The following is a 12236-nucleotide window of genomic DNA, read 5'->3' as shown; positions in this document are numbered from 1 at the left end:
TGAGCTGGTCACGCTGCCCTAAATCTCCCTCTGGTAACAACTCTACATCCTCATACATTTCCTTATGTGTGAAAATCACCGGACTGGTTATTTTCCTTCTGTGTGTTTTGATGCCACAACTAAATTCATATGTACAGAGGGCAAAAAAATAAAATAAAATGTGCTCAATTGTTAGACGTAACCACATGCACAAATGGGCACACTGTACCCTGCACCACTTTGCACTAATGGAGGGCAAATATTACGTGTGCAGTGGCCCATAGTAGGCAATGCTGCCTTCTGGATTTTCAATATTTTATTAGTCTCATTTAATTCAATGAGGTTCTTACACTGTTATTAAAGTTAAGCATGCTTGGTGCATCAAAGCACATTGTTGTAAAATTTAATAAAGAGTCTTTTCATTATCTTCTGTCCAGTCACCATTTACATAGAAGTATTAATTCAGTTTCACAAAGGGGAATGCACATCCTTTGAAATGGTGCCCTGACGCTCTGTGTGTTTGCATGTTCATTACTTTGCATCACCTGATCGGTGCAAGTCAGTAAAGTTCTGTTTTCCTCCTATTATTCCTTCTTGATTTCCCCTCTGTAGTCTTGAATTTACTTTCCTCAAAAACATTATTCATTGCAGAGAATTCACTTTGCTGAATAGTTTACAAACTAAAAAACAGAAACTCACTAAGGTATTAAGCCGAGTCTGTGAAAAGTACATATTTCATCAGTGATTTTAATCTTTAAAATATTTGCTTCAGGTATCTGGGACACCATTGATTCCCTGCTACATTATGTGAAGTCTACAAAAGAAATTAGGTCACCATTCTCTCTCTCTCTCTCTCTCTCTCTCTCTCTCTCTCTCTCTCTCTCTCTCATAAGGATTCAATTTAGATTGCATTAGGAGAATTAATTGTGTTTTAGGCTGTGATGGCACCAACTGAAAACTAGATTCGTTATAGATGTAATAAATAAGATGTATAAATACAATTAAAATCAGCTCTGCAATTATTACCAACCAGCACCCATTGCCTTGCCTTGCCTTGATTTAAACATCCAGCTAGTAGGAATCATTTTCTTCACCAGCTGGAGAATTGCTGCCAGATTTTTAGATGAATTGCACCAGAGATACTAAAAAAAATCATTTAAACTTCAAAGCCAGGATTATAAGGCAGTCCCATCACATCATCCCATTGTTATATTTTCAGAGATAAATAATGAATGCTTAGATTCTGAATAAATGTGGTACTAATCTCTTCACAAAGTATTGCAATCATTGCAAAAGAATATTAATTTATTCATAACTTAAGGATACACTCCTAGGATCAACATTAAAATCTTGACGTAAGGAACATTTAAATGTCTTTTTTCATGACTTTGCTTGTAGGGATTGAGAGAGCAAATTACAAAGTGAGATTTACATTGTGTAGTGTATTCAGGCTATCCTTATGCCTTTCACAAAATCGGAGAGTGGGATGAGATAGGAAGGCTAGACTAGATCAACTCCTCCTGAAAGGAAGGACCACCAGCTTATAACCTCCCATGATAAAACAGTGTAAGACCACAGTGTGTAACAAACAGCATGTTCAATAAAGAAGATTCCTGTAGAGGAAAGAGCTCACACCGTCAGGTCGCGGCCCAAGGGAAGGCAAAGCACCCATATGGTCTGGGGAATAATTATTTTCCAAAGCAAATCTTAATTGTTGGGTATAATAGAGTAAGAAAGAATAGAGTGACATAAAGAAAATAAAAATCTCATAAAGTAAAACTAAATTAGCATCAACAATTTAAAAGATGTAATCCTGTCATGAACTCCAACGAGGAAAATTACAAAACGTCTAGGACAGGGGTCAGCAAACTTTTTCAGCAGGGGGCCGGTCCACTGTCCCTCATACCTTGTGGGGGGCCGGACTATATTTTGAAAAAAATAATGAATGAATTCCTATGCCCCACAAATAACCCAGAGATGTATTTTAAATTAAAAAAACCCACACACATTCTACTCATGTAAAAACACCAGGCAGGCCCCACAAATAACCCAGAGATGCATTTTAAATAAAAGGACACATTCTACTCATGTAAAAACATGCTGATTCCCAGACCATCTGCGAGCTGGATTTAGAAGGCGATTGGGCCGGATCCGGACCCCGGGCCTTAGGCTGCCTACCCATGGTCTAGGATCAGTTCCTGGGGGTTTTGCTTGCTGTAACACAGTCCTTGGCCACAATGAGAGTGGTACTCAAAAAGGACATGAGATGCATCAGAATGTCCTGGCAGATGTGAGGAGGAGGTTTTGAGGAAATGTTACGCAAATAACGGGGAAAGGAACAATACAGGAGGACATGGGTTCATGACTCAATCTCTCGAGAGCTGCAAAGACTCTGTTATTCATGGAAGGGTTTTTTTTAAGTCTCTTCCCTACATGACTGCTGAAGAGGCTGTTTAGGCATGCCAGTGGGAGGGCTCTGTATGGCTTTTGGACTGTGAGTGCAGAAAGATAGCTGGTTTGTTAGGCTATACTGCTCTGTCAAGTTAGAGTGTCATTGGAAGCTGAGCCTAGATCATGCTGGTGTTCAATATCTACTATCTACAATACATTGATAGCTGCTTCAATGTTTTTGTATCCTAGAGGGATTGAGGGAACCCGAATCTATACAGCTGCAATTGCTTCCATACAGACTGAAAGTTATCCTGGAGAGTTATCTGGGCTAAGCCAGTTGGAGGGCAGGTTGGCATCAGCTAAATGTTGTAAGTGGCAAGCCAAGTCCTGGCTTCCACCTTCTGGAGGTCAAAGCATTTGGCATGCTTGATGAATAGCCAGCAGAAATTTAGATTGAACTGCTTTCAGAGGTGTAAAACTGCAGTAAGGGCTGAATTAGGCAACATATATAAGCTGTGCCAGTGATTTGGCCTCAAACAACTTTATTGCCACCAGTTTTTGTTGTTTAGTTGTTTAGTCATGTTCGACTCTTCGTGACCCCCTGGACCAGAGCACGCCAGGCACTCCTGTCTTCCACTGCTTCCCGCAGTTTGGTCAAACTCATGCTGGTAGCTTCGAGAACACTGTCCAACCATCTTGTCCTCTGTCGTCCCCTTCTCCTTGTGCCCTCCATCTTTCCCAACATCAGGGTCTTTTCCAGGGAGTCTTCTCTTCTCATGAGGTGGCCAAAGTATTGGAGCCTCAGCTTCACAATCTGTCCTTCCAGTGAGCACTCAGGGCTGATTTCCTTCAGAATGGAGAGGTTTGATCTTCTTGCAGTCCATGGGACTCTCAAGAGTCTCCTCCAGCACCAGAATTCAAAAGCATCAATTCTTTGGCGATCAGCCTTCTTTATGGTGCCATCACTACACAGTATATTTTCTTTCTCCTGAGTCTCAGTGTTGTTTTTCAACAGGAAGGAGGATGGGGACAAGACTAGAACTAGTTGGCTGCACCTGCCATAAGCTCTAGCTTCCCTGGCTGTTGGTCTCCCTCCTTTCTGCCCCACAACTCCCAGTGGGCAGCAGCTATCACTGCTTCCCTACTGCCTGATCCGTTCCTGGACTGACTACCTCCTCCCCAGTTGGCATTGTGGGAGTCTTTTCTGACTCGCTACTCCCTGAGTCCCCCAAAGTCTAAGTGTGTGAGTCAGGCTAGCATCATAGAGGGCTCCTTTCTCTACTTCCTGGGACTCAAAACTCTTGAGCAGCACAAGCTTCTGAGAGGTCACTTATGAGCCTATGTATAGCTGCTCCTTTCTTGGTCAGCTTTGCCCTTGTGACTTCTGATTCTCCTATTTATAGACATCTCCTTCCCCTGGTGTGCTAATTACCAGTCACCCCAAAGGTGCATTACAGGACTAGCAATAATCTCCAAAGCCTATTAACAGGCCACACATATTTTTGTTGGCGTTTATGTGACCAGCTGTTCATAAACTTTGACCCAAGAGCAGATGGAGGAATGCTGAGACTGATCTGGAGGGTGGGACGGTACCGAGCTTATATAAGCCATTACCAAGCTCCATCCCAAATCAGAGTCTGCAGATGCAGCACTCCTCTGCCTGCTGGCCCTAAAGGTCCCATCCTAAGACATTATGCCACACCCTCCCATACCCTCTTGGGACTAGGAACACATTTCTGCAGACTATGGTGCTGTAGGATTCAATACTGATCAGCAGGGCTTTTTTCCAGCTAGAACTCCCCAGAACACCTCTCAGATGAGTTCCAGCACCTCTCAAGTGGGCACCATTGCCATTCTAGGAGAATGAGAGAGGTGTTCATGGTGAGTTCTGGCACCTCTTTTTCTAGAAAAATAGCACTGCTGATCAGCACAGCACAATTGAAATCCAATGAGCTGAAGGTTTTAAAAATGGTTTTGGTGTACATATGTATATATGTATGAAATCAAGAGACTGACCCACTGTATTTCATTTCAGTCTTCTTACAATGTTCTCAAAAGAGGTTTATAGCATTTGCAATATATCTTTCCAATCAAAATAATTGCTTCCAGATTCATTATATTGGAATACTTTTTGCAGTCTTGATTCATTATGCTGCTCATGGGTTCAATCCATATATTACATCTTTAAAAATGTACACCTATAAAATCCACATCATTGTATACTCAGCAGTGAGCTGAGATTACCTGCAGCTTCCTGTTGAGTGGCAAACCAATGCTTTGTGCTTTTAAATATTTGCAATAATTGAAAAGTAGTTATACAGCCGTTTTGATAAACCAAGACTGACACCTTTGCAAAGTCTTAAAAATGGGTAATAAGCTATGTATATAAATATACTGCATTTTTTCTTTTATGTAATTGTTTGCTCATCTGTAAGGATCTAAAATACCACTTTGTAAATTAAAATAACTCCTGTATCCTGAGGTACTGAGCATTCAGAAATGTCTGGAATCTGTGTGGGTTGCAAACAGAACTGCTGAAAAGTTTGCACCTTTTGTACTAATGGAACGGCAATCTATTGTGATAGTTTCCCTAAGAAAAACACAGTGTGTGCGCTGTTAACTTAAACAGGTGCTTGAGTAGACAGCTGGAGGTTTAAGGTCAGAGGTCAAGCAATCAAAAGTGGCCGTCTATTGCATAGATCATCAAACAGCAAGCCCATCAATGGGTTCAGTGGAGAATGCTGGAAATTAATCAGTTCAGCTCTTGGTGTTTAGCCATGCTGATTATATAGTGGCAAAGCAACCGTGAGATGACAAGCCAGAGAAACTAACGTAATAGGAGTTCATTCCCAACAAAGGCCAAGAAGGCAGATCAATTTGCAATATTCTTTTCTGCACCCATGCACCAAAGCAGAAACATGAAAGCAGAACATTAAGGGATGCTCCCTATGAACTAGACAAATCAATAAACATCACTGGTGAAGGAGGAAAGAAAAAGGTTCTCATTCTCCTGAATACCCAGAGCCCCCCTTTTCCCATCTCAATGAAATGATGAGCAATGGCCTCTGTCATGTTTCCTTTCACCTGTGTGGTGCTGTCTTATAACTCTCAAGGTGAAGGCAACTTTCCAAATTGGTCTTTAAGGGCACTATCAGATCTTGTCATAAAGGAAGCTGTGGGGCAGCGAGATGGGTAGAGAAGGGTAGATCTGAGGCACTGAAGCAGTTGTTGTGAAAATGGGGGTGCATACATTTGATTTGGCATTTGCAAAGAAAGGAACGGAGTTGTTGTACCTTCTGTTAATAAATTACAACACCATATTAGATAAAATAGAGAAGATTGACCTTGCGCTTGGAAAATTCAAAGTGTTGAAATGCCAGTTTCGTCATGGACTGAAAATGAACCGTGGAGCGATTTTTAGGGTGTTGAGATGCCTGGTGCTCATGCACTCAGATTCCTTCCCATATCACCCCACCCTCGTTTCCTTATTTCTCTAAGCATATCGTCTTTTGCCATTACACCTGTACCAGTCTGCCTTCAAAACAAGGATCAAAAGCTTACTTCAAGCCATAGTTTCAGGCCATGGTTTAACTCAGATATAAGTTAAACTATGATTTACTGAGCAAACTTTACTTAAAGGGAAGTCAGAAAGGGAGTCAGAGGAAGGAGGAGAGGAGGAAATGTGGAAGGATGCTGCAGAGGGGCCTGAATCAAGCTGGTGAATTCCAGCTACATCATATTACCATTTGAATCCTTCCATTTTTGTAGCTTTGGGTGAGTGATATCTATCCATCCAGCCTGTATCTATCCATCTATCTATCTATCCATCTATGTATCTGAACTTTTGCCATATTATAGGTCATTCTCCATGAACAGAGATTCTCATTTCAGAATGCATCCCATGCAAGTAAATTTGTTTATGTGTAGCATGCTAAAAGGTGTGAATCAGCCCTAAGATTGTCCGATATTGCAGTGTGGTGATATAATAATTTTAAGGCATTTCCTACAAAGTGTAATAAGCAAATTAATTTTAAGTAGGAAGGAAATTGGAAGAAAGGGAGTTTACTTTCTTGTTGCTGACAGAACACTGCAGTGATAAAGAAGTGTTTAGGTCAAGCATATTATTGAGCTAGTAATTATTTGAGTTGTAAGAGGATTTCAAGATTCACAGGAGAGAAATATATTACCATCATGATAAAAAAGTCAAGAACAAGAAAAATGATGTTTGCCTGCTTAGTCCCTTTCTAGATCTTATGCAAGATTAAATCATTAAACCAGAATGGCATGGAATCCTACACCCACTTTTGAAAATAAGGCTATAAAATCAGAACCATGCAATAAAATATTCAAGGTACTGTTCACCAGGAAATGTATCCTGCGTACCCAGGGAGAACTATGTATGCCACCTTGAGCTCTTGGGGGAAAGGTGTGATGTAAATACAAAATAAAGAGAAATAAGTAATAAAATTCATTTCAATGGTAGATTATGCCCATTTGCTTTGGTACCCACTGAAATAAACAGCAATATTCCTGCTGCTTTCAGTGAAGTTGAACTTCACTTACAAATTTGATCTCCAAAGAGCTGAAAGAATTTAACCTGACCTTGATTTTTAAGCACACATGAAGAAAAGTGCACTGCTTTTCTCTACTGTCATGAGCCCTTCATAGGAGAAAGGTGATCAGTCAGTCATCAAAATGAATAAAAGGCTATGAGAGGCCAGCAGAACCTGTGACCCACCAAAACAAAGGCGGCCCACCAACTGTGTATTGTGCAGTGCTTGAATTAATGGGGGTGGGGTGGTTAAAGGCCCCCTTTGCCTTTTGTGGAACCCCCTACAGCTTTTAGAAGGCTGTAATTGGGGGAAGTTAAGGGGTGGGGCCTGTGGATTTCATTAAGGGGTTGTTCTCTGCCTCCTCCGTTGATTCAGCACTGGCATCAGGGTCTGTTAGGTGCATAGTGGCTCCCTTGCAATTGCAGTCCCAAACAGTATGCAAAACCAGGAGTAATATTTTCTTTTTCTTTTTTAATCTGGAATAATTTGCATAATTGCTTAATCAAAATAATATTTCTCAGTGGTTTACACAAAGTAGCATGAATTATTGATTGAAAAAAGCAGACTTTTAAAAGAGTAGATATAATAGCATTATCAAAATAAAGCCAACAGATTTAAAAGCAAATGTGTATAATAAAAGGGACGTGGGTGGCGCTGTGGGTTAAACCACAGATCCTAGGACTTGCTGATCAGAAGGTCGGTAGTTCTGTAGCACCCTGCTTGTGGTTAACGCTTAGCTGGAATGAAATATTCAACGCAGCAATAGAGAAATTAAAATAATAATTTATTTGTCAGACAAATAAATGATAGACACAGTGGTATATGGTTACCAAAGCTCTGCCTGCCCTCCAGCCCTGATGGCCAGCACTTACATTTCCTCAGCCCAGCCCCCTTGCTCCTCCTTTGGCTGCCTCTGTCCAGTCAGCCTGGTTGAAATTCCTATTGGCTGTTTGCTAGAACCAATCATAAAAGATACACCCATTTCCTATTACCTTTTATGGGAGACAAAGAGCTATATTTCCTTCTATCCATAAATGGCAGACAAGTAGCCATATATCTTACATTTGCCTCGACAAGGCACCTTAATTACCAGATCACCTTTTGCCCCTGTTGCCCCTGCATTCCAAAACAAATGGCTAAAACAAATGGCTCGTGGTATTAAGTTCTATCTAAACAGAGATCTTACTATTTACCAACTCTTAATTAGTGTTTTTGCAGCTTGACTGTATTCTGTAATATGTAGGGTCAGTGTAACCTCCCAGCCTGTATTTCCCTTTTTACAACTTTGAGAAACCTGTCTCCTGCTACTGCTATAAATCAGGGGGGCCCTTGTCCAGGAGGATAAACAACTGCCAAAGTACTTAGCCAGCTGCTTTTCTGCCTGGCATAAAACATACAAACATTTGCAAATATATCTTTAAAATACAGGCCTTGATCAGATGCCTCAGTTCGAATCCCCGCGACGGGGTGAGCTCCCGTTGCTCGGTCCCTGCTCCTGCCAACCTAGCAGTTTGAAAGCACGTCAAAGTGCAAGTAGATAAATAGGTACCCCTCCAGCGGGAAGGTAAACGGTGTTTCCGTGCACTGCTCTGGTTTCGCCAGAAGCGGCTTAGTCATGCTGGCCACATGACCCGGAAGCTGTACGCCAGCTTCCTTGGCCAGTAAAGCTAGATGAGCACCGCAATCCCAGAGTCGTCCGCGACTGGACTTAACGGTCAGGGGTCCCTTTACCTTTACTATGTATAATAATATCACATGTCTGGCCAGGTTGTCTAAGCAAAAATATTTTGAGCAGGTGTTTAAAACAAGACAGCCAAGTTGCCTTCCTAATATGAGTAGGCAAGGCGTCCTAGAGAATAGGTGGTGTCACACTGAAAGGTTGACTTATGGAATGAGCATTATGTGACCCTTGTAAAAGTACCTCTTCTGCAGACTGAAGCAGTTGAGTGGGCACATACAGGGCAAAGCAATCCTCCAGGAAAATGGGTCCCTGGCCAGAAGGGATGACCTGTATTCATTTCGATGAATGTCAAGATTGTGCAGAGCTGCGTTGTGAGATATGGCACAGCAGCCATTTTTAAAACTGGTATTGTAATATGGAGCATGTTAGGTGAAGATACTTTGCAGATGATGTGTAAGGTAGCATGGAGTCTTGTCTATTGTTAGTCACTATAACAGCATTGTGTGTGTGTGTGTGTCATCTGTCCTGTTTCACTGGCACAACCAATATCTGTGAGTTCTCTGAGGAGAGCCCTGGCAGCTGCAGGGCATAATTACCACATTCTCCTATATCTTTTAGGCATTTGGATCTATGGCTGGTTTCTACATTGCTCCCCTGCTAACTAATATGTTATTGGCTTGACACAATTGACAGCTGACTGTGCTGGTGGCTAAAGAACTGCCTCTGGGGCTGTCTCAAAATGAAGTTAATGATGGGCTAAGATGAGCTCCCTCAGTTTCCTATACATCATTTACCTGGAATTGCACTGTGTGTGCAGGTCTCCTTTGTGACGGCAGGAAATGCTACCAAATGGCCAGATGTACTAAATGATGCAATAATTCCACTGGGCCAAATTTGGATTTATTTGCAGTTTTTTTTTGCAGTGAGAGTAAAAACAAAGAAATCTGCTGAGGAAATTCTCCATATGGGAAGTGGGTAATGCTGCATAACACAAACTAATAACGTTATCAATTATGGGTCAGGCCAAGAAGTGAATGCCCCCGGTCTCTCGCTCTCAAAAAAATAAAAATAAAAAAATTCATGATCAATGAGTCTGCTAAATGGCACTTTGGAGTTTCCGCCCTTTCTTTGCCATAAAACAGAGAGGGATCATAACTATACTAAAGACCCACGAACTCTTGTAACATGGAGCTGGAAGTGACCAGATGAACAGGAGTCCTGTATCTTATTTTGTAGAAGATGTGGGTTTTTTGCAAATGGAATCCACAGCTGCTGAAAATTCCTCTTCTACAAAATGCTTTGTGGCACAGGAGTCCTTTGCTGCTTTGCATACCAGCCAACTATTCAGATCCCACGTTTTCCATCAGGGTAATCAGCTAATTGCACAAACGTGTTTTCAAGAAGAAAACACAGTGAACATCACACTGACGTATCGACACAGCAGCTCATATTACTTGAGCAGCATGAGGCCACAATGAAAGCCAGGGCTACCAGTGGGCACCAGGCATGATGGCTATGTTGTGCCTCCACTGTTTAGGGACAGCATGTCTCTGAACATCAGAGACTGGGATTCCCAGGAGAAAGCATTCTTGCACTCAGGTCCTGCTGTGAGGCTTCTCAAAGGCATCTGGTTGGCCAATGTAAGATTTTACCAATGTCAGTCATACTAAGAGTGGACCTACTGAACTGAATGGACATGACTAACTTCAATATGTTTACTCTGAGTAGACCAGGCTTCCTCAACCTCGGCCCTCCAGATGTGTTGAGACTACAGTTCCCATCATCCCTGACCACTGGTCCTGCTAGCTAGGGATCATGTAGGCCAAAAACATCTGGAGGGCTGAGGTTGAGGAAGCCTGGAGTAGACCTTAGTTAGATGCAACTCAGGATGCTGGACTAGAAGGACTTTTGACCTACCGGTACTTACAGGAGCATGGGTTTGGTTTATCCATCAACCTCCTAGAGCAAACATATTTTAATCATCCCGGAGTACCGTGAAGTTGCTTGTTCTGCTGGTGCTGAATCTGACAGATACAGGCAATTAATTCCACACTTCTCATGAATTTGGTTTAAAAATACACTCACCTGTGTATCTACATGGGGAGGAATTCAATATTATGCTATGTTGACTTGTTGACTGTTCCATCAGGGCAAACATTTCAGCTTTCACAATGGAACAACCTCCCCCCCCCCCCGTGCACTCTGTTCTGGGGCTTCTCCCGAACTCACCAGAGACAATCTGGGTGTTATGGGGGAGAAGCCCCGTTGTGCAAGTGGAAGTCACAGGGCCTGCTCAGGGCTTGTGCTGCAGAAATTGTTAGGTGAATCCTAGTGGACCAGCAATGTAATGAGATGCAAGAGGGAAAAGGGTACGACAGCAGGCAGGTTTCCCTCTGACAGGGCATCCACCAAGTCTAATTTCTGAGGTTAATAAATAATTTCTATTCATTTTTGTCATGTAGTAAATTGAGGACGGGAAAGTTGAACAAGTTTTAACCACATTCTAGCTGCTACTGTGCTTACTGAGTCCCAAAACTTTACAAGATGGGAACAGCAGGTTAAATGTATATAACAACAACAACAACAACAACAACAGCCATTTTTTTATTTATACATACATACATACATACATACATACATACATACATACCCTGCCCATCTGGCTGGGTTTCCCCAGTCACTCTGGGTGGCTTCCAACAAAAGATTAAAAATACATTAAAGCATCAGTCATTAAAACTTCCCTAAACAGGGCTGCCTTCAGATTTCTTCTAAATGTCAGGTAGTTGTTTATTTCTTTGACATCTGATGGGAGGGCGTTCCACAGGGCGGGTGCCACTACTGAGAAGGCCCTCTGCCTGGTTCCCTGTAACTTCACTTCTCTAAGTCAGGGAACTGCCAGAAGGCCCTTGGTGCTGGACCTCAGTGTCCGGGCAGAACGATGGGGGTGGGGATGCTCCTTCAGGTATACTGGGCCGAGGCCGTCTAGGGCTTTAAAGGTCAGCACCAACACTTTGAATTGTGCTCGGAAACGTACTGGGAGCCAATGTAGGTCTTTCAAGACCGGTGTTATGTGGTCTCGGCGGCCGCTCCCAGTCACCAGTCTAGCTGCCGCATTCTGGATTAGTTGTAGTTTCCAGGTCACCTTCAAAGGTAGAGCCCCATGTAGAGCGCATAGAGTAGTCCATTGAATGTAGACTGGTATAGTATTAGGACAGGTCACTGCTGAGGGCAAAGGAAAATTTGTACAAAAATAGGGCAGGTAGGTATTCAGTATGATTAAGTTTCAGAAATCCCCAGGCTACATCTATTTATTCACTGTGATCCAGCAGAGGCAGTTACATGCATACAGTTCATGGTGTTAATTCCAAAGGAGTTTTAATTCCCTGTTGCGAGGGCTATAATAGGGTTACAGGGGTAGATCAATCAACTGAAGTTTCAGATGGTTAATTTCTAGAGCCAAATGGAATTGATTAGGGCAGATTTCTAGTAGGTGAGCCTTAGTCTGAGCCTGCAAGATTTCACCTACACTCTCAGATCACCCACAAGTTCAATGATGAATTAATCAAGGAAGGTTTGGGCCCTTCCAGCAGATGTCAAAGCGATAAACAACTACCTGACATTCAGAAGACATC

Source organism: Podarcis cretensis (assembly GCF_951804945.1).
Source record: "Podarcis cretensis genome assembly, chromosome: 3".
Taxonomy (NCBI): Eukaryota; Metazoa; Chordata; class Lepidosauria; order Squamata; family Lacertidae; genus Podarcis; species Podarcis cretensis.
This window is presented reverse-complemented; position numbering follows the sequence as displayed.